Below are 22,660 nucleotides of genomic sequence, written 5' to 3'. Positions count from 1 at the left end.
CGCATCCGTTTCAAAACAGATTTCATTTGTCCGTTCTTCCCGGAGAAAGATCGGATGTTTAGGCCAATATAAATCTCAGGCCGTTAATATTTACATTTAGGCTATTTATTTATTATTTGGATCGAGCTGTAAGTGATGTGTGATCAGCGTTTTAAGAAGACTCCTTCATTTGTTACTGTCTGGCCTCTTGAGTCATTAAATTAGTCTGCTGTAGCCTACAGCTGATTCAGTGAGGCGTGCGTTGGTTAGGCACAATTTAAATGCATCAAGAAGCGCCAAGCTCGCACTCTTCCGCGCGGCCAGATTAAACGGCAAGGACGCCAACAGAAATATTGAAGTTCCGCTCAACAGCCCCCGAAGTGGTTATGAAACCGACTTTGGCTTATGCCACGCTAATGGAGATGGAAAATGTGATATTGACCGTTCGCAATAATAAACTGCCCACTGCTACCATATTTACTAAATTCATTTCGAATTGCACACTGGCCAAAGCTCCCCTGTTGAACGGAACCGCTTAATTTAATCACCTTTTAAATTTAATTCAACAAGATCTATTCCTGCATGGCGTGTTAATTTTCCCCTTTGATTATGTGCGAAATTGAAAAACTGTTTTGTTTTTTCTTGCAGTTAGATACCTAACAATGAATAACGAAACTGGGTTGTTGTGAAGATAAACCATACTATAGCCTATTTTGAGCGAGTGAACCCGCTGCCTCTGCGCGCGGTAGGTAGAGGAAGAGGTGTCATTTCGGATGAATTAATGACATGCGCGCTCGACGCTTTGTGATCACAAGGACAGGCGCCGATTCATTAGAAGCGATTCATGGAGAGTCCGCATTGCAAACTGTGCATTTTCCGGCTGCTGCCAAAAAAAGCTGACAGGGGCTTAACACGGAGAATTATCTGCCATTCTGTGCTATCTAGTAGCCTGAACATAAACGCAGAACGCTGCTTGACTCGTTTTGGCCAATTGCATTAATTGCGTTATGTTTGGAAAGATTACCTATCGCCCTAATTTCCCCATCAACCTCCCAATCTCTCCCTCTCTCTCTCTCTCTCTCTCTCTCGTCGCAGACGTACTTTACTGACATATGTGCCTTTTGTGCTCAGTCGATTCATAATTAACCTGTGCCCGCTTCTTGGTGAGGACAGAGAAGCTGCTGGAGATTTTGTAGTCGGTGCGTCTGGCCAATCAGGGAAAAGTGAAGGGGAACGTTGGGTCGGTTACTGGAAAGCTGGTGATGTGTTGTACTTTTCTCGGGCGTCAGCATACCCAACATTGACATCGGAGCCCCACGGTGGTTAGATTGAATCACTCCCCTCAGCAAGAAGGCCTCATGACAGGCCGTCATCTTCCCAGGCCTCATTACAGCAGGCCGATTTTAGAAAAAGTAGCTCCTTCACTCTTTCAAGGAACGAGGGAAGCCATTAGAAAAGATCGGGGCGAGGTGGGAGGTGTTGTTTTTTCAAAATAACTTCTCGGTTGCATTTTTTAGAGGGATCTGTTGTTGCTTTTTCGCCTCTGCTGAGGTTGGGGTCATGAATTATGTAACACTAGGGAAAAGCAAATGCGGAAATGAAGCCTCTTTCTTGCTGAGAATTTAGTGCTTTGAAAAGTGTGTACTTTGTGCAGAAGGTCCTTTGGCTTACATTTTGGGATTTACAGAGGTTACAGTCTTGTCTGTTCAAAGAACACAAGACTCAGTGCTCAAGTTCCACTTCAGTGCTGCTTTGTGGGAGGAAGTTCCGAGGTCGAAAAACATGAATATTTAAAACAAAAAAAAGCTTTTATTTTATACACATATAAGTTTGTTTCAGCTGTTTGTTTTACCTGATGTTTACGGAAAACAAAAACAAACAAATGTGCAGAAACGGTTCCTCTGAATTTATTTTTTTTTTTGACGAAACGAAGCGCGCGAGTCCCCTTTGGGAGAACGGCGTTTGTTTGCATTGCATCATGGGAGCGTCTGCCTGGTTATGCCCGACGCCCACAGTTAACACCTGCCGCATCTCGGCAGATTAGCCTGCCTTGAAATATGCTCTCTGAATCCCGGGCTTATTTAGTGTGTGTGTGTGTGAGCGAGGGTTGGGTGGGATTCGTTAATGAGTGAGCCTCAGGGTTGTGTCTTCAAACACAATATTTGCCTTTATACTGAGTTTGCTTTCACCAGATGTTAAGCTTTGGGAGTGAAAGGCACACACACACACACACACACACATGCACACACTTGTGCATGCACTCACGAGCATGCACGCACATACACACGCGCGTGCACACACGCACACGCAGACACACGCATGCGCACACACAGGCACACACACACACACACGCACACATGCACGCACACCAAACAAGTGCTTTGTTATCCTGAGATACACTCCTTCCTCACCCCCTCATTCTGGATTCCTTTCACCCCCCCCCCCCCCATACTGTATTGGCTATGGCTCCTTAAATGCGAGCTCCAGCCAGCTGGTTGGTTTTTTAGTGGGGAGATTTTAATTAGCCAGATGTTGCCCCGATGATGCAGCAATTAATTGGGGGAAAGTTCGCGGGCTTACAGGCATAATTAACTTTACGGTAACGGCTCGAAGATCTCCCTGGCCTAGCCGCGATTAAGTTATCGTAAGAATAAGGAAAATGCGTACGAATGGTGATGGATGACAGCTGGTTTATTCCCAAAATGGGCTCTTTTGTTTATTTATTTATTTATTTATTTATTTGAGGCATATTAGCTTCAGGTGTGCCAGACAGTTTTGCATTATATGTATTACACTGGCATTTAGCCAGCACTCTTACCCAGACCCCACCTTTAGCATTTTTTACATAGTGTGCATTTACACAGCTGGGGAAATACCGAGGCAGTTTTAGGTTAAGTACCCTGCTCAAGGGTACAACGGCGGTGTCCTGCCTGCGACTCGAACCTGCAGCCTTACGGTTGCGAGCCCAGTTCCTTGCCCTGTGACGGTACACTGCTGTCTGTTTTGGCTCATGCAGCACAGTTACGGTGTTCCGGATTGTTCCGGTCACGTAAACTGTCACAGGTCAAAGGCTGTGCCTCTGCACTGTCTCTGATCCTCTCTCCAGAGCTTCAAACGACGCCGAGGTCAAAAGTGCAATGCCATTGGTTTACACCCCTGTCCGTCAACTTCAACTGACCAGTTGGGTTAGGGGTCTGCTGTTGGTGCAGGCTTCGGCTGAGATAATTTAGTGAACATAATTTACGCCCCTTTTTTGTGTCTCGGACTGACTGGTACGCCGGTCCTGGGGTGCACCCGAGCGGGGATCCCTGGGTTCTGCTTCAGACAATTCGGTAACTGGTTTTGAATTTGGTTGGTCGGTCGATGGACGATATCGGGCAAGCGTTAAAATCAGTCGACGGATACAATGCTATGTAGATGCTGTGTAAGACGTTGCTCTGGATAAAAGTGTCCCCCTGGACCCCCTGGCTCTGGAGTGTGGGAATTGAGTCTTTCCCCCCCCCCCCCATCCATTCAGGCTCTTGATTGCAAGATTTGATTAGTTACTATGCCAAATTAATGTTCAGACGCGTTAATTGAAATAAAAAAATGAACGAAAATGATCCAATTAACTGCTCTAATGGAACATGTCCCCCCCATGACACGTACTGGCCGTTTACAATGAACATGACAGCCCCCCCCACCAACCCCTCCTCCTGCAAATATAAACAAACTCACCCGAGTAAATGACTAATGGTAATCAGGGTTCATTAGTGTGAGGAAGAAAGGCTTTAAGTACTTTTTTAAAGCTTAAAATGGCGTTCATGATGAAGAACAAGAAGATTGAGAAAGAGAGCACAAATATAGAAGTCTGTCTGTCTGTTCGTCCGTCTGTCTGTCCATCCATCTGCCTGCCTGTCTGTCTGTCTGTCTGCCTGTCTGTCTGCTTGCCTGTCTGCCTGTCTGCCTGTCTGTCTGTCTGTCTGTCTGTCTGCCTGTCTGCCTGTCTGCCCTGTTCCTGTCTCTGCCTGTCCTGCTGTCTCCTGTCTCCTGCCTGTCTGCTGTCTGCCTGCCTGTCTGTCTGCCTGCTGCTGTCTGCCTGTCTGCCTGTCTGCGTCTGTCTGCCTGTCTGCCTGTCTGCCTGCTTGCGCTGTCTCTGTCTGCCTGTCTGCTGCCTGCCTGTCGTGCCTCTGCCAGCCTGTCTGCTCCTGTCTGCCTGTCTCGTGCTGCCTGCCTGTCTGCCTGCCTGTCTGCCTGTCTGCCTGCCTGCCTGTCTGCCTGTCTGCGTGTCTGCCTGCCTGTCTGTCTGCGTGTCTGTCTGCGTGTCTGCCTGCCTGTCTGCCTGCCTGTCTGTCTGCCTGTCTGTCTCAGTGGTTGTGGAAGCTGCCGGCGTCGTCGTGTTCCGCTCCTGTCGGGCATGGCGTTAATGGTTCATTCCGAACCCTGAGCAGACTCTCTTATCCGCAGCGAGGCGCAGACGCTTAGAACCTGGCAGCGCTGCGCTGGCCTCAGGAACACCAAACCGTGCTTTTGCCAGGAAGCTGCCGGAAGGCTCTTTCATAATCAATAAGCGTGCCGTTGACCCGGCGAACGGCGATGTGTACTGTGGCCACTGGGGGCGCCGTGTGTGCTGGCCTCCACAGTGTATCCGCTCAGCTCGGGGGCTTGTTTTAACACGTTGACTGGCAGCTGATTCACAGCTTGTTTCCAAAGCCCAAATTAGCCGCCGACTGAAAGCAAGTTTCGAAAACCCGCGCCCCCCCAGGATTGGAGTTAAAAGGGGGTGCAGTTTACTTGGACAACAAAACGAAGGCCTGTTAAAACCCCGAATCGTTCTCTCATTAGGGCCAGGCATGGCGGTCCTGTGGCTACAGTAAACCCAGGAGAAGTGTTTGGTTGCCCGTGCCAGGCATGCACGAGCCTACCTTTTTCTCGTGTGAACGATCCCAAATTTTTTGGGTGTTTTCAAGCTCCCGGTTTCAAGCGCACGTGCCTGTGAGTGGGTGGAGTCGCAGTGGGGACGGCGTCGCCCCCTTGTGGCCAGGCCAGGTCGTCGCCCCGGTCCCTCGCGGTAGCGGCTGGCGTCGCAAAGCTAGCGCTCTCCCTTCTTTTAATGAAGCCGTTTGTTGGGGTGTTGTGTCGCTAGCAGCGCTAGCTGGCTACTGATTTACGTTATTAATCAGCCCGCTAACGGCCGGTTTGCCGCACTCCTGCTCAGCGCTAAAAATTTAATGGCCTCCTCGCGGGTGGGAGGTGATGGGGACAGGGGGGGCCAGGGGACTGGAGAGGGAGGGAGGGAGGGAGGGTTTCCGTCTCCAAAAAACTCATTAACTTCTCACAGAAAATTAATTTCACGCTCATTTAATATGCACAGACTATTATATACGAGCCTGCGTTTAAAAAAAAAAAAAAAAAAAAAGCTTAATTGAGAGGTAAACCGCTGATCCTGTTTTTTTCTTTTTAATATGAGGAGGTTTTTTTTTGGGGAACGGCTCTCGGGGGCTCTTCAGCCGGCTCGTAGCTGTGCCTGGAGCTGGTGATTCGCCCACAGGCCACAGATTTGCGCTGCAGATGCAGGCAGTAGCCTGGCCAACGGCGGAATGCGTTTTATAACCGTAGCACCACCCCCCCCCCCCCGCCCCCCCCCCCCCCGGCCTGTCCTCCTCCAGTTTGGCTCTTCTTCTCCTACCCGCCGGATCCTCCCTCCCTTTCAGCCGGGCTCAGTCTCACTTTGCCACAGATTAGGGTGTTGTTTGGGGGGGGCGGGGGGGCCTTTTACGATTTGGGTTGGAGATTCTATCTTTCCCCCTTTCTAGTGTTATGGGCCTGTCCCGCTCTGTAAAATTTAACACTCTGTCGAACAGGCCAATTTCCTCTCAGTTCCCTCTCACTAGCCAGAGAATGCCCCCCCCCCCCCCCCCCAAATTAAAAAGGCAATACTAAAGCATACCGTGTCACCCCTGTCACCCTGCCCATGCATCAGCTATTTCAGTTATTTTCAAAGAATGTGCTAGAACTTCTGCTGGGCAGGGTCTTAAAACAAGTCCGCTCTCTACAGGAAGGAGAAACCCTGGGAAAGTTCTTGCTTGGCCAACAAGACTAAACCTTTTTTTTTTTAAAAAGGGAAATGTGTTCTCATGCCGGGCCGTGCGACACAGAGAGTTGCGGGTTTGAATCCCGGATGCGACATTGCTGCTGCTGTGCCACAGAGCGGGGCGCTTGATGATTTACCTGGGTAAATATCCAGCGCTGCAGTGAGAGTGAGCAGCATGTGAATGAACCGTGAGCTGGGCACTTTGCCCGGGGCAACGGCGTTCGGTTAGCGAATAGAGGGCGCTTTGTTCACCGTGATGCCCGCCTGCTACGATTTGGGGGGGCGGGCGGGGGGGGCAGGGGGGGGCGGGATTCACTTTCCCGCCAAACGTTTTCCCTCTGGGGAGGTGTGGAATCTTGGCAAGGTCAAGCATTGGTTATTCATTTACTTATCTATTTACCTATCCTCAAAAACAGCAATACATTCCTTCCCGACAGCATATTCCTAAATAGAATACAAAATACTATTCTATGTAAGAATATTGCAAAGAACTGTTATCATTATTATGAAGATATTGCCAATGCGTCAGAATTCAGGGGCTAATATTTACATTATTCTCACGTTCATGTATTACACTGCTGCAGTAAGGTTTGCTGAAGTCCGTATGTTTTAATCGGTGTATTTACCGAAAAGGCTGTGGGCGTAGGGGCTTCATGCTGAAGGGAGAGGCGGTGGGCTCGCCCCGGGTGGGCCTGTGGCCCTCTCTGGCCCGCTCCACTGGGCCCTGTGCTCGGCCTGCGTGTAATGGGGGAAATGGGGTGTGGATTAGACACACATCTCCATCAGTCCGGAGCGCTGCGCTTGTGCTTCGCGGTGGGAGTACCCGGCGGCTGATTGGCCTTGGGGAGGGAGGGAGGGGGGTTGGGGTCTGAGGGGGGGGGGGGGGGTGGGCAGTGAAACGGAGGGGAACGGGCCCGTTCCGGCAGACTCGCCCCCAGTTGACCTGGACCTGCGGGGGTCCCTGATTCCACGGGCGGGCGGCCCGGTGTGTGTGTGTGTGTGTGTGAGTGTGTGTGTTGAGACAGGTGAGTGATTACCTGTCAGCCCCCCGAGCGCTCCCCTCATCCATAACCCCTGGCAGATGGCTGGCAGGACCGAGGGGGGTGTGGCCTTCAGAAGCCGCCTCCTGCTGTGGGAGGGAGCGCGGCCCCCCCCCCCCCCGCTTATCAGACAGCACACTCGTTCTGCCTCGTTCCCCCAGCACCCCGTGGGGGGGGGCGATCAATCCTGCCCCCGGCCCTCGCGGGTCCCGTCTGCGCCCGGCCGCGACCGCACACCTGGTCACGCGCGAGCGAGCGCGTGCGGTCCTGCGCGGCGCCGAGCGCGTCTCGCACCGCCGCGGGGGTCGAAGGTCACGGCGGAAGCGTCTGGCGCCGACTGGCTGGTGTAGAAGCACTGGGGTCAGATCCAGAGGGGAGTATTTCAACTAATATTTCACCCTTATATACCCGTGTATACCTTTGTCTGTGTCACTTGCAATGAGCATTGAGCTGAAGGAAAATGTCAATTTTTATTTTATGTTTAATAGACAATAAGTGGCACTGTGCCTGTATCCTTTCGCTCGTTGTGCCTAATTTCAGGGGCTGGGGGGCGCTTCTGGGGTCTCTGCTAGATGAGTGAATCTGCAGCATTGCCTAAATATTAAAGAATCGGCCTAAACGCAATCGGAAAACTGCTCTGACTAAACCCTTGCATTGTGACGTCACAGTGTACTGTATCGACAGCTGTCTTTAAACCTTTTGAAGAGTAGTAAATCTCGGAATGCGTTTTACAAGATTCTAAATCAGTGTTCTAGCGCTCCATTTGCTGTCTGTTACCAGCAGTGATTGTGACATCAGCATTAGAATGTTCATTCAAGAGCAGTATTGTGATCTCACACCTTTGAAGTGTTAATGGAGGCAGGTTAACAGGGGCCATCGTCGCCTGTTTAGTGTACAGTTACCACTGTGCCATCACGCCGGCGCGGCTGTTTGCCGACGTGATGGCACTCTTCACCTTTCTCGGGGGCACAGTCGCTGCGGCGGGAAGCGGGATTCGAGACCGCGACCCGCCGCTGGTGACTCCGCCTCCCGGCCGCCGCCGCCGCCGCGCTCAGCGGAGAGTTCAGCGGGATGGTTCTGGCGGGGGCGGGGCTGGGGCTGCGCGCGCGGCTCTGGCAGCGGGGGCGCTCGTTAACGAGCTCGCGGGTTTATGGGGCGCTCGTTTCGCATCGTTACGAGACGCCAAGGTCCTCGCCCGCGGCGCCAAATGATCTCTTCCTCACTTAATGACGGGAGAAACGGCCCTTTCCTAACAACGGCCTGGAAACGGGCCTAAAGAACGCCTCCCCCATTCTCCCTGTGAAAAGCCCCAGATAAACTGCTGTGTGTGCTTTCTAATCGCGCCCGCAGGTGGATTAGGCTGAAGCGTCTGAAAGGGTGTTGTGCGGTTTGGGGATGAAGATGGTGATGTATGTTTCATAAAGCATCTCTCGGTGTGAATGCCTTTTTGCGTTTAGTGGCGTTCTCCACGCTGAAGCCTCTGCACGGTTGTGGAAAGTGGGCGGAGCCCTGTGCTGTTTTATTTATTTTTATTTCTTTATTTTTTTTCCTGCGACGTTGCAGCAGGAAGTGGAGTTCTATCGCGGCCGGGCGCGAAGTGTGGAATTCCACCCGCCAGCGTTCTGGGAATGGGAGCGCGGGTGTTCTTGGAAGAGGAATTCCGGCAAATTCCTCGCTGTGCAGGAATGGTCTGTTCATCATGTAGGAGAGAGAGAGGGAGAGAGAGAGAGAGGAAGAGAGGGTGGAAAGAGACGGAAAGAGGGGAAGAGAGAGGTGTAGAAAGAGAGGGAAAAGAGGGGAAGAGAGAGGTGGAAACAGAGGGAAAGAGGGGAAGAGAGGGGTGGAAAGAGGGAAGAGAGGGTGAAAGGAGGGAAAGAGGGGAAGAGAGGTGGAAAGAGGGGAAGAGAGGGATGGAAAGAGGGGGAAAGAGGGCTGGAAAGAGAGGGGAAGAGGGGTGGAAAGAGGGGAAGAGAGTGATGGAAAGAGAGAGGGAAAGAGGTGAAGCAATAGCAAAACAGGGAGAGGGAGAGCCAGGGAAGAAGGGAAAGGAGAAATGAAGGGAGAGATGGAGGGGGAAAAACTCCCAGTGACAGAGGGATAAAGCACAATGAATTGGCAAGAGAGAGACAGAGGGTGACAATGTGACAGACAAACAGAAAGTAGGAACGATAGAGAGAGGAAGGCCAAGAGTCAGGAGAGAGAGAGAAAGAGACAGCTAGAGATTGAGTGAGTAAGAGAGACCGAGTGAGAAGGAAAAAGAGGTTGAGTGAGAGAATGAAAGAGAGAGAGAGAAGGCAAGAGAAGGAGGACTGAGAGTGAGATTGGGTTGAAGACTGGATTGGTGGTAGCATCAACACACAGGCAGATATTGAGTGGGATTTTGATCGCGCGGTACTGTGACTACATCACTATGCGCAACAACATAATAAGCTGATGAATCATCGGTATGACTGCATCAGTTTTGATGGCTAAGAATTTAATGATTGAGGTGAGGGTAAAAAAAAATAAGTGATTTTAAAAAAGGCATGAGCATTCACTGCTGATCTGCTGCTCCATGTTTAAGTGTTTAAGTGTTTCATTTTTTATTTATTTATTTCATGAAATTGTTCCCAGCATGTTAGATGGGTGATTATTCATCACCAGCTGAAGGTTTAAAACTGATTTATGACGCACGCCCCTGAACTTTTTTTGGAATGTTTTTTAGACTGTGTTCTAGAACGTTCGATTTCCAGTATTGATTGTGACATCAGCATTGGAATGTTCGGTTAAGAACATTCTGATCGCATATTTATGATATTTACGCCAGTATGTGTGCGCAAGGCAGTGGGTTGTTTGGCGCTGGAATTTGTTTTTATTGGGTCGGCCCTCGCTCCTGGTCTCCGCAGGCTTCAGACGGTCCCTAAAAGGGAACGAGGGCTATTCTGAGAGCCCTTCAGCGAGGGGGCGGAGCTAAGGGCTTCTGGGGGGGGGCGGGACCAGCGGTACGTGAGACTGGAGTGTTGGCGGTCAGCCCGGGAGTTTGGATAAACTTCCTCTTCCATTCAGCCGTCAACTGTCACTTTTGTCCGTTGGCTCTCCTGCACAAACACGCACTTTGGGGGGTGAGCGGGAATTGGGTGGGTGGGGGGGGGGAGGCTGTTATTTGGGGGCTTTAACCCCAAGCAGTGGGGTGCATTTCCTGTGAAAATATTCACGGCAGCGGGGACGTGAGGTTGAGCTGTGTGCAAACACTCGCATTGGGGGGTCGGCATTGACCAGTGCGTGGACTTGGACTGCCTGGCCTGTCGTCTGGAAATATGTACAGTGACAGAAGTGGAGGGGGGTCAAATTTATGAAAAACCTCCGAAATTCTTTACCTCGGATTGCCTCTCCGTCTCAGCGGGGGCCAGTCGGCCCCCCACTCCCCCCCCACTCCCCCGAGTGGCAGGCAAACGCCGGTGACTAACCCTAACCCTAACCCCCCCCGCCCCCCCGCTTTGTCACAGAGGAATTGGGCTCACTGCCGCTGAGAGGTTACCGGTTCGAATCCTTTTTCCATTATTCGTAGAAGCCTGCTGCTCACCGCCTAACTAATCCTGATAAAAAGACGGGCTCATTTTGCGTGTCAGAGGGAACGGGCTCGTCCACACAGCGCAGGCGGTGGTTAGACGAGGGAACGGCGATCGGCTTCCTAAACGCGCTTCCTGGACGCGGACCTGCCGCGTCGCTCGTCTTCCCAAAGTCGGCTCCGTCTCTTCACCCGCGCGTGATTCAACGACGAGTCACAGCGGCGTCTTTCTCCGACTTCCGCGTAAGAAGCGAGAAGCCGTTTCGGGGTTCGACGCGCGCCGTTCAGCTCAGTCGAGAGCGGGTCCGAACGAACGGCCGCTCACGGCTCCAACGAGCTCTCGCTATCGTTCTTAAACGACGTTCGTCTCGATGAACTGCTGGCAATGATGTCTTTGTCTGTGTGACAAACACGCCTGCCACAGGCCACCGAAGTGGCTTTCTTTGGGGCCCTCCAGCACAGAGACACAGGGAGAAGATGTTAAAACAGTCCACTTTTATTCCACGAGGGTTTGGCAAGATGGTATAGCCAAATGAGCAGATGTTAAACCCTGTCATGACAGAGAGCTCCCTGGTGTGGGTGGGGATGGCAGATTTAACCTGTGCGCAGTGATTACCTCACTACGCACAGGTGCAGCCACTCCTGTTCCTGGGTCCAATTAGCCTGGCCAATTATCTAATTCTTCACCAATTCGCCACTTCGGCACGTCCGGTACCTTTACCGGTGAAACCGCGGCATTCTCACCTTCGTCCTCTTTCTCCCCCAGGTTTCAGTCGGCAATTTAAATGCCGCTTAAATTTTAACCGGGGTTTTTTTTTTTACCCGTGGCGGAAGCTGACATTCACCCCGACGGAACGCTCCTCTCTCTCAGGACGCGTCCCTCCCGCCTCCCGCCCCGTGTATCGGCGGGAGCCTCGCGCTCCGTTGCCGAGCGACGCTGCGCCGGGTCCCGCACTCCCCCCGCCGGTCCACACGGCTCGCTCTCGCCCGCGCGCTCTGCCCGGTTCTTTATGAGTGTTGTTTTTTAGGCCGCGGGCCTTCGCCTGGGCCGCCGCTGATGATGTCCGCCGAGGCTCCTCCTCTCGCTCCCTGGCAGGAACGGTTCGACCCCGACCGACTCCGCCCACTCTTCCGGCGCGCGGGGCGGCGGCCGCCGGCGCGGGCGAAACTCTGGGCCTCTTATCTTCCGATTTTTTTTCTTTCTTTTCCCCCCAGAAAAAGGAGAGGAGGAGGTTAGCGGTTTGGGCTGAAATCCGCTTAACGTTTCTGGCGGGATGTGGACTGGCTTAGAGAGAGAGAGAGAGAGAGGGAGAGAGAGAGAGAGAGGGAGAGGGAGAGGATAACGGTGCCTCTGGCCTTTTTAAAGAAATTAAATCAAAAAGAAACTAAAGGAAAATCAAAGTAAAACCAAAATTATTAGGTAGCTTACAATGCTAAAGGGGAAGTGGCAGTTTACAAGTCTGAAAATTTCTGTTTTCAAATCACTGTTTTCAAATCAGGGCTTTTTTAGAAATCAGTGCTACGCAGATGCAGTCCAGATGCACTGACCCGTATATGACCTGGATTAGCCTTCTGTGCGCTAGGCGGTCCACATGCTGTAAAGCTCGATGCCAGCTCAGCATTGATCCCTAAAATGCGACCCCCCCCGTGCAGTCCGCCATCTCCTGGTGGCTAATGGCCTGTGCGATCGATGAGCTCTTTTCTCGCCCCTTAGATCCTCAAACCCCCGCCGGCCGTGCCCTCACTGTCCAAAATGGAAACCCTGTAAACTCCCCCACCCGCCCCGCTCCCTCCCCAGGCACGGTGCGGGCTTACCACTCACAACACCGATGTGTCCGTCAGACGGAACTCTGTCCCCGGAACTCTGGACCCTTGCTCATTGTGAACCTCGGGGAACCATCCACGAAAGAAAGATAGAAGGACTTCATTAAAAGTTGCGATTTCGTAGTACCAGTCATGGCTGTTTAGCAATAGCTGCACCTGTCTTGGCTTGCGCACCATATGCCACCAGTTACACCGAACACTGGGACAAGCCTGCTTCCTTCTTTTCTTTTGTTCCAGCGCCAAATAATCGAAAGGGACTTTGAAATCATGGACGTCCATCTGTCCAAGTCACTGAACTGTGTGGTGGAACTTCACGCTCCTTTACCACACTGTTGTTTTCTGTGTTCGTCGCCGCTGATCGGTACTGGAGAATCTGAATCTGCGCTCCACCCTGTCGTGGAGTGTCACTAAACGAACACTTTGAAGCCGCAACGAGAAAAGGTCTACGCACTTTTGTATACAGCTCCGTGTTCAGGTGTTTGATTTTGGCCGAGTTCACTTTCTCCCGCTGCGGAGAAGCGTGAGAGGGAGAGCGAAGCGAATGGCCGATGAGTGGCCAGTGTCCACACAGTGGTCATGGGAGTTGTAGTATCATGTAGTTTCACCTCAAATGGACTGAGCTATTTTCAGATGCTTTTTGTAAAACTACAATATTTACTTTTTCGTAGAAGATGCTGCCGAAACATCACCGGCCAAAGAGGCTAGTGAGAGTGAACGAGTGGCACGCCCCTGCCGAATTCTACACGCGTCTGGCCTGGTGGTGGGGTGTTAATGTCGAGCCCTGATTGTAATATGTTTATGTCTGCAACGAAGCAACTGCAACACAAATCATCTGGGCGTGTTTAAAACAAGTTATCGTGATCGTCATCGTTCCAAAAGGGCGTCTTCGTCACGTTATTGTCTTCGCCGTCGTCGTCGTCGGAAAACTGGGCGTTGCTGAAAAATTGCGTCATAATTTTAGTTGAGGAAAACAACACTGCTCTGAGGTATGGAGGGTGGGGGGGGGGGGGGGGGTCTTGTTCTGTCATACCAGGGCGTCCCCCCCGGGGACATTGTTATGGGATGGGGGGATGAACTGGGTCAGGAGAATGTGGATCACTGGGTTATGGGCTGATGTGACCCATATTTACGGGCGTAACACCCCCCCCCCCCCCCCCGCCCAGTAATGCAGGAATCACCCTGCAGCAAAGTGGCTGATGAACAGAGGGCACATTCCCCTACAGGCTATCCCCCCCCCCCCCCCTCCCCCCACTAGTCCCCATCAGAAGACCGAACACTGGCTCCTACAGGGGCGAGAAGCTTTTTTTGTATTTTGGAGAGGGGGGTTATAAAGATTTTAGTTGCCAATAGCAGAGGTGGGGTGGGGGGGGGGGCGGGGTTAGCTAGAAGGGGGGAGAACACAAAGGAATGGAAGTAACCCACTGGCACTGCTATCCCAGGATTCTCTCTCTCTCTTTTTCTGGAGCACCTTATTGGGCCCTCCCCCTGACGCCCCCCTCGTCCCCCTGACGCCCCTCTGGGGGCCCCGTCTGCCTCCCCTCAGCCCGGCCCGGAGCGACCGCTCGGGTGTAAACGTCGTGGTGACGGCGGTGATCGCACGCGATGCCGCTCGTGACCTAGCGAGGTTCTCTGCTTCTGCGCTTTTCGCTTTTCCGCGTTCCGTCGCGTCTGAGCCTCTCTGGAGGCTCGCGGGAGTTGTGGCTTAACCGCCATTTCCGCCATCAGAACAGCGGTGGGCGGGGGCGGGGTGGAGAGGTAGGGGGGTAGAGCTGGAGAGTCCTGCCTGCCTGCCTGCCTGCCTGTCTGCCTGCCTGCCTGCCTGCCTGCCTGTCTGCCTGCCTGCCTGCCTGGGCCTGCCTGCCTGCCTGCCTGCCTGCCTGCCTGTCTGCCTGTCTGCCTGCCTGCCTGCCTGGGCCTGCCTGCCTGCCTGCCTGCCTGCCTGCCTGGCACCACATTGATTTTGTGAAGGCCAGCACGTCAAACCCGTGATCCACTGCTCCTGATACGACCCTGATCCAGTCTCCTGGCCCCTCATCCGGGATAATGAGCGGCTGCTAAGTCTCTCGGCGTGGAGACTGGTGATTAATCAAATTTCTGTTGACCTCGGTGGTGGTGGTGGTGGGGGGGGCGGGGTTGGGGGGTGTTAAGGAAACTCAGGTCCTCGTGAAAATCTTTAACGGATCTGAACAGAGGCCGCCTAATGCTTCTTTCCGGACATTTCCATCATGGTCTGCTCTCCCTGCCGATCCAAGCCCTCGTGGAGGGCTATCTGTGTGAGTTCAACTTGAACCAGCCTTGCAGTGCACAGTTATCTGCCATGTAGGAGTGCTTACAGACAGCTGCGTCGGGGTAATCCGGCCTTCGAGGGCCTGGGCTTGTGACTCAGAGGTTGCTGGTTCAAATCCCAGAGCAGGGCGTTTCAACTGTACCCGCACGCACAGCCCTTAACCTGAATCGCTTCGGTTAATGTCCAAGTAAATTTACATTTGTTAATGGTGAGAATGCAAGCGAGAAGCAGCAGAGTAAGTGCATTAAATATGACAAGGTGACTGGACCGCACATTGTTCATTGCATCACATTTAATGAGACTCTTTTTATCTCTCTATCTACCCTCGCTATCTCTCGCCGTTTCTCTCTATTTCTCTCTTTTTTTTACCTCCCTCTTTCTGTTCTCCGTTTGGGCTCTGTCCTCCCCGGAGCTCTCCGGAGGTACAGTACAGCCGCCTCGCGTGCCGGCCATTTTGCAAGGCTCGGGATGGGACGCCCGGTTCCCCGCACGCGCAAACGCGTAAGAACCGCACCCAGGTGCTCTCCCTAAACCCCACCCCCTTCCTCTCATCTCCTGTCCAACTCTCACTTCTTTCTCACTTTTTTATTTTATTTTGCACCAATCAAAACGCTGTGCTGTTCCAGTGTTGCGCGGGGCTTGTGTGTTAATGCTTCTCTGCTCAACCTCCCTGTGTGTGGCTGCAGTTAATGCTAAATTTCTCTGTGGTTTGATTAGGTTTTTTTTGTTTTTTTTTCCCCCTGTTATTGACTCTGTTATTCCGTGAGTGTTCATTATGCTATGTACGTCATCCTGTTGCCGCAAAGTGTTTTTCGTTTTATTTTTGTGTTTCCTAAAGTAGTCGAGGAAGGCGTGCGTCGCTGATTGGGTCGAATTAGTTTCCCGCTTCCACCAGGTACACCAATAAACATGTTTGCCTGTGGGTGTTTTTGTGAGCTCTATAATTGGACAGCTGTCCTCTAAATCCTGAAATAGCCAGCGCTATAGACCACTGGCTGAGCCCGAAAGCAGAATCAGTCATTACGCCCTGTAGCCCTCTATAATTAATAAACATATGCATTTTTTTAATTATCAGCTTGTTCAGAGGGACTCAAATAGCTTAAACTTTATGTGTCTTCCATTTATAAAGCTGGATATTTTATTGAAGCAATTCAGGTTGAGTGCCTTTGCTCAAGGGTATGCCTTCCTGGGAATCAAACCTGCAATCTCTCAGATACAAAGCCAGTTCCCTCAGCGCTCCCTGTGAGTTTGGGAACGCTCCTGTCCCGGCCTGTCCGGGTTTTCCTGCAGGTTTTAATCCTGGTCACGGGCGCTGGCTTTTTTTTCTGGCACGTTCCTGCAGGCCTGGACAAGCATCAGTGACCATTGTCACATGTCACAGGTTTTTCTGAGAGCGTGTTGCTTTTTAAACCTGACGCTAATCGGCTAACCCGATCCCCTTCCCTAACCCCCCCACCCCCCCCCCCCGGCCTTCGTAAGTATTTTCTGCAGTGGTTGGGTGTGGGAAGGGGTGAGGAGGATGGGTGTGGGGGGGGGGGGGGGGTGTTCGGGGGTGTGCGTAGGTCGGTTTGGGAGGGGGTATTACCGCCACTGGATGTATCTGCTGATCCGGCGAACAATGCTAACGTTTAATACCCGCCTGAACAAAGGGCGGATTAATCGAATCAGAATATTTAGCGCGCGGCTAATTGCATTTGGCACAAGTCAGTCGTTGGTGGTGGAGTGGGGGGGTGGTTGTGTATGAACAGGGAGCTCTGTGAGAAATCAGGCCGGCTCAGGATTTCCTCGTCAGTCCGGAACAATCCGGCGGGTCTCGCCGCGTTCCGAGAGCGCGCGTGTTTCTGGGCGAAGAGCGGAGGGGGGGGAAAAAACGAAAAAAAAAAAGTGCTGAAACTGTTCCAGGGGACTGCGGTGTGTGGGTGCGGGGGTGCAGGGCGCGCTCACGTGCTCAGACAGGACGTAGCAATTTACCTTTCCGGAAGGTTCCGAATAGATTTTTACTTAGTTTTTATATAAACGAGCTGTCTTTGCTGCCAAGTAGGTTTCATTTTTTATTTATTTAATCTTTTTCGATGAAGCAGGTTTGAAGTACAATGTCCATGCTTGTCCATGTGAGGCTTTGTGTGTGTGTGTGTGTGTTTGTGTGTGTGTGTGTGTGTGTGTGTGTGTGTGTGTGTGTGTGTGTGTGTGTGTGTGTGTGTGTGTGTGTGTGTGTGTGTGTGTGTGTGTGTGTGTGTGTGCGTGCGTGTGCGCGCGGGCGTGTGTGTCTCAGTAAATCTCTGCTTTGATGAAAGCCCTCGGTAAACACGGCCGTTCTATAGGCACTTGCGAGCACAATGGCCCGCGTTGTTGTGAGGCAGAATCGACCGCCGATTAGCCGTTTAGCCACGGAGCTGCGCTGATTAGCCGTTTAGCGGCTGAGCTGCGCTGATTGGCCGTTTAGCCGCTGAGCAGCGCTGATTGGCCGTGCCTTCGGGCGGGAAAGGCAGCCTGACCAAACGCAGGCTCGGACGGCGGTGGCCTTTCCAAACGACCTGTCAGGGTCAGGGACAAAGAAACTGTCATAATATAAACAAGCGTCTGCGTTCTCCTGCCGGCGGCTGGGTTGGAACCGCTGTCCGCTTCCGGCTGGTTCGGCGCGGCGCGGTTGGGGGGGAAACCGATTTCGCCGGTTTGTGTTGGTTGTGTTCTCGTCTCCCGGTTCCCCCGGCAACAAGCGCTCGTCGCCGGCATGCATGTTTATCTCGTGTGTCCAGTGAGGCGGTCCTCCCATCACCCGGACCCATTAGACCGCCCCCTGGACCCTTTAGACCGCCCCCTGGACCCGTTAGACCGCCCCCTGGACCCGTTAGACCGCCCCCTGGACCCGTTAGACCGCCCCCTGGACCCTTTAGACCGCCCCCTGGACCCTTTAGACCGCCCCTTGGACCCTTTAGACCGCCCCCTGGACCATTTAGACCGCCCCCTGGACCCTTTAGACCGCCCCTTGGACCCTTAGACCGCCCCCTGGACCATTTAGACTGCCCCCTGGACCCTTTAGACCGCCCCTGGACCCTTCAGACCACCCCCTGGACCCTTTAGACGGCCCCCTGGACTCTTTAGACCACCCCCTGGACCCTTTGGACCGCCCCCTGGACCCTTTAGACCGCCCCCTGGACCCATTAGACCGCCCCCTGGACCCGTTAGACCGCCCCCTGGACCCTTTAGACCGCCCCCTGGACCCATTAGACCGCCCCCTGGACCCTTTAGACCGCCCCCTGGACCCTTTCGACCGCCCCCTGGACCCTTTCGACCGCCCCCCTGCCCCCGTTCTCTCTGCTTCACTTCACCCAAAGCTCGGTCAGGGAATGGGACTGCCGCAGGAAATGACAAAAGACAAACAAGTATTTAATCGCCATCAGGAAGTAGACGGGGGCGGCAGTATGTTTCTTGGCACCCCGAGCAGAGACTTGGTTGCGCGCTGACGAAATCTTTGCCGACTTCTAAACGGCTCACTCTGGCCCCGAACGGCAGATGCGTTTTGTTTTGTTTTTTCTGTGTCTTTGTACTGAGCCGCAGAACAGGAAAAGAGAAGAGAAGAGAAAGAGAGAGAGAGGGCCGTGTCCAAATGAACCATTTGCGGTTTTATACAATATGCTTCCAGGCTTTGTTTTTTTTAGAAAGAGAGATCGGCGCTCGCAGAACAACGGGATATAAATGGCGGGAACCTAGGCAACCAGGAGCAGGTTGTTAGCGGCGCTTTATGCATTAACTACAGCGGTTATGAGGCTCTGATAATAGCGGTATTAACCGCCCTCCCGTGAGAGCGCGGCGGAGTTAGCGGTTAGCGTGGGCGGCTGGTCGGGCTCCGGCGCACAGGTGCCTCAGACCCCGCTGGCTTCCCCTGTCGACAGCCAATTAGGCCTCGGAAACGACGGCGTCCGGACCGGATCGATTAGACTCGGCACCGGAGTGCTGGGACCGCGTGCTGATTTAAACAGCCCCTTAGACCAAGTGGGGCGGCAGTGTAGTACAGTGGGGCAGCAGTGTAGTACCGTGGGGCAGCAGTGTAGTACAATGGGGCAGCAGTGTAGTACGACGGGGCAGCAGTGTAGTACAGTGGGGCAGCAGTGTAGTACAGTAAGGCAGCAGTGTAGTACCGTGGGGCGGCAGTGTAGTACAGTGGCGCAGCAGTGTAGTACAGTGGCGCAGCAGTCTAGTACAGTGGGGCAGCAGTGTAGTACAACGGGGCAGCAGTGTAGTACAACAGGGCGGCAGTGTAGTACAACGGGGCGGCAGTGTAGTACAATGGGGCAGCAGTGTAGTACAACGGGGCAGCAGTGTAGTACAACGGGGCAGCAGTGTAGTACAACGGGGCAGCAGTGTAGTACAACGGGGCAGCAGTGTAGTACAACGGGGCAGCAGTGTAGTACAATGGGGCAGCAGTGTAGTACAATGGGGCAGCAGTGTAGTACAATGGGACGGCAGTGTAGTACAGTGGGGCGGCAGTGTAGTACAATGGGGCGGCAGTGTAGTACAGTGGGGCGGCAGTGTAGTACAGTGGGGCGGCAGTGTAGTACAATGGGGCGGCAGTGTAGTACTATGGAGCGGCAGTGTAGTACAATGGGGCAGCAGTGTAGTACAATGGGGCAGCAGTGTAGTACAGTGGGGCAGCAGTGTAGTACAGTGGGGCAGCAGTGTAGTACAATGGGGCAGCAGTGTAGTACAGTGGGGCAGCAGTGTAGTACAACGGGGCAGCAGTGTAGTACAACAGGGCGGCAGTGTAGTACAACGGGGCAGCAGTGTAGTACTATGGGGCAGCAGTGTAGTACAATGGGGCAGCAGTGTAGTACAGTGGGGCAGCAGTGTAGTACAACGGGGCAGCAGTGTAGTACAATGGGGCAGCAGTGTAGTACAGTGGGGCAGCAGTGTAGTACAATGGGGCAGCAGTGTAGTACAATGGGGCAGCAGTGTAGTACTATGGAGCGGCAGTGTAGTACAATGGGGCGCAGTGTAGTACATGGGGCGCAGTGTAGTACAATGGGGCGGCAGTGTAGTACATGGAGCGGCAGTGTAGTACAATGGGGCAGCAGTGTAGTACAGTGGGGCAGCAGTGTAGTACAATGGGGCAGCAGTGTAGTACAGTGGGGCAGCAGTGTAGTACAATGGGGCAGCAGTGTAGTACAATGGGGCAGCAGTGTAGTACAATGGGGCAGCAGTGTAGTACAGTGGGGCAGCAGTGTAGTACAGTGGGGCAGCAGTGTAGTACAATAGGGCAGCAGTGTAGTACAACGGAGAAGGAGCTGGTCTTGTAACCTACAGGTTCGATTCCCAGGTAGGACACTGCCGTTGTACCCTTGAGCAAGGTACTTAACCTGCATTGCATCAGTATATGTCGATGTGTCCATCTGTGTAAATGGATGCAGCGTAAACGCTGTGTAAAAAAAGTGTGTAAGTCGCTCTGGATCAGCGTTTCCCAACCGGTGTGCCGCGGCACTCTGGTGTGCCGTCAGGCGAGGTCAGGTGTGCCGTGTGGAAAATGCTTTAAAAAAAATTAAATCTTTAAATGAATTTAAAAAACTTAAATGAACAAATCCCATTCACAAAAGCCAAAATAAATGTCATTAAAATACATGTCGCTTAATTAAAACCCCAAAAGCACATTCAGGCTGCTGGCGCGTCACATAAACGTCAGTACGTCGCTCGCGGTTTTTTCCTTTTGAGAGGTGTGCCGTGAGATTCTGTAAATTTGGAAAGCGTGCCGCGGAAGGGAGAAGGAAAAAGGCTTGGGAACGCTGCTCTGGATAACCGCGTCTGTTAAAACGGCCAAAATTTTAAGTCTGACGCGGGTCCAGAACGAGCTCTGACGAGGACGGGCGTGTCCTCCTTTCGTCTGGTGCGGTAAACTGTTGGCATTATTATTCGTTCATTTAGTTTCGGAGTGCCGACGCTGCAGTGCTTTCAACTGTTTCGCTCCCCCGATCTTTCAGTGACGATCGCCCGCCGCGAAATGATACATGGTGTAGTCCCCCCCATGTGCTAGTCAATCACGTGTCGAGTCACATCACGCGTGACCACAAGCCGTCATTCCTAATTCAGCGGTTTCTTTCCTTCTTCTCTCTCCCCCCGCAGGGCGAATTGGGGGAGTTTGTGATGTAAATGCCCCCCGGGCCGTTCCCTCCAATCTCATCGCCCCCCCCCCGTCCCCCCCGCGACACGGAACAGCCGCGTGGAACGCTGCGATCTGATTGGCCGGAGGCACCAGGTAGGAAAACTGTGCGGACGTGAAGATGAAAGCTGATGTTTTTTGAGGGGGGGACTGGATGGTGGTGGGGGTGTTTGGCATACACCAAGCAGAGAGCCCCATGAATGCTAACGACGTGTATATGGGGGTGTGTGGTGGGGGGCTCGGGGCTTTCGAATCGATACCGCAGACATCCTCTGGGCTTCCGTGGCGGTGTCCTGGACGTCAGCTTGATGGATGTCCTGCGTTCCGGCTCAACTCGGCCTGTTTACTCCTCCAGTCCCTGTAATGCAGGCGATGTGTTCAGGAGGAGGGGTACTCAAAACAGCTAACACAAAGAAACACACACACACACACACTCTCTCTATGACACGGCAACCCACACACCCACAGCACCATTTTAGACAGGCAACACACACACACAACACACACACACACACACACTCTCTCTATGACACGGGCACACACACACACACACACACACACACACACATATACACACACACACTCTCTATGAAACACACACACACACTCACACACACACACTATCTCAATGACACGCACAACACACACACACACACACACTCTCTATGACAGCACACACACACACACAACTCCACACACACACACACCCCTCTCTCTATGACACCGGCACACACACACACACACACCTCTCTCTATGACACGGACACACACACACACACACACACACACTCCTCTCTATGACACGGGCACACACACACACACCCACACATGCACACACTCTCTCTCTATGACACGGGCACACACGCACACACACACACACACACACACAGACACACACTCTCTCGATGACACGTGCACACACACACACACACACACACACACACAAATACACTCGCCTTCTACCATCAGTGGTGAATTTACCTGCTGTGAAAGCCATTTTATTTGTGTTAGCCTACGTGGTTGCCCTGGCAACACTTTGCCCAGGTTGCCGGAAGCTGAGATGAAAATTGGCTGGGCGGGGAGGGGGGGTGGAAGGGGGGTGGGGGAGGGCGGGGCAGGTTCACTGGACTCCTCAGGATTCGTGAGTGGGGTTGGTAGTCGCGAGGGACCTTCACTTTGGGACGAGAGTAGCGAGGGGCCGGTTTGGTAATATTACTCCGGGCCCGTTGTTTGTGTGCGGCTGGGCTGTGGCGGTTGAGTCATCGCTGCCCATGTTCCTGTTATCGCCACAAAAAGCCCCGGCAGTCTGGGCCAGGGATTTGGCTGTGCCCCCGATACAGGGACTGAGTGCTGTTCATTATGTCTGCTGCGGGTGCGATCGATGGAACTGCTCGCTCTGCCTCTCCCTCCCTCCCTCTCTCTCTCTCTCTCTCTCTGTCTCCCTCTTTCTGTCTCTGTCTGTCTCTCCATCTCCCTCTCTCTGCCTCTCTCTCTCTCTCTTTCTCTGTCTCCCTCTTTCTGTCTCTGTCTGTCTCTCCATCTCCCTCTCTCTGCCTCTCTCTCCCTCCCTCTCTCTCTCTCTCTCTCTCTGTCTCCCTCTTTCTGTCTCTGTCTGTCTCTCCATCTCCCTCTCTCTGTCTCTCTCTGTCTGTCTTGCTCTCCGTCTCCCTCTCTCTCCATCTTCCTCTCTGTGTGTCTCTCTCCATCTCCCTCCCTCTCTGCCTCTCTTTGTCTCCCTCTCTCCCTCTCTCTCCCTCTCTTC

General features: G+C 53.1%; 1 protein-coding gene across 2 annotated transcripts in view; it reads left to right on the top strand.

The window, feature by feature from the left end:
* LOC135261847 (semaphorin-6D-like) overlaps positions 1-22,660 on the top strand; it is a 141,756-nt gene that overhangs the window by 2,163 nt on the left and 116,933 nt on the right. The window contains exon 2 of one of the 2 annotated variants that reach the window (XM_064348504.1): positions 20,862-20,994. The exons of the other annotated variant lie outside the window; for it this stretch is intronic. The gene's annotated coding sequence lies outside the window, so the exon portion shown is untranslated. The remainder of the gene's footprint in view (positions 1-20,861; positions 20,995-22,660) is intronic. 2 annotated transcript variants of the gene reach the window in all.

This window comes from Anguilla rostrata, chromosome 8 (genome assembly GCF_018555375.3).
Source record: "Anguilla rostrata isolate EN2019 chromosome 8, ASM1855537v3, whole genome shotgun sequence".
In the NCBI taxonomy this organism is placed as follows: domain Eukaryota; kingdom Metazoa; phylum Chordata; class Actinopteri; order Anguilliformes; family Anguillidae; genus Anguilla; species Anguilla rostrata.
Note: the sequence above shows the minus strand (reverse complement) of the source record. Positions and strands in the feature narration are given on the sequence as shown.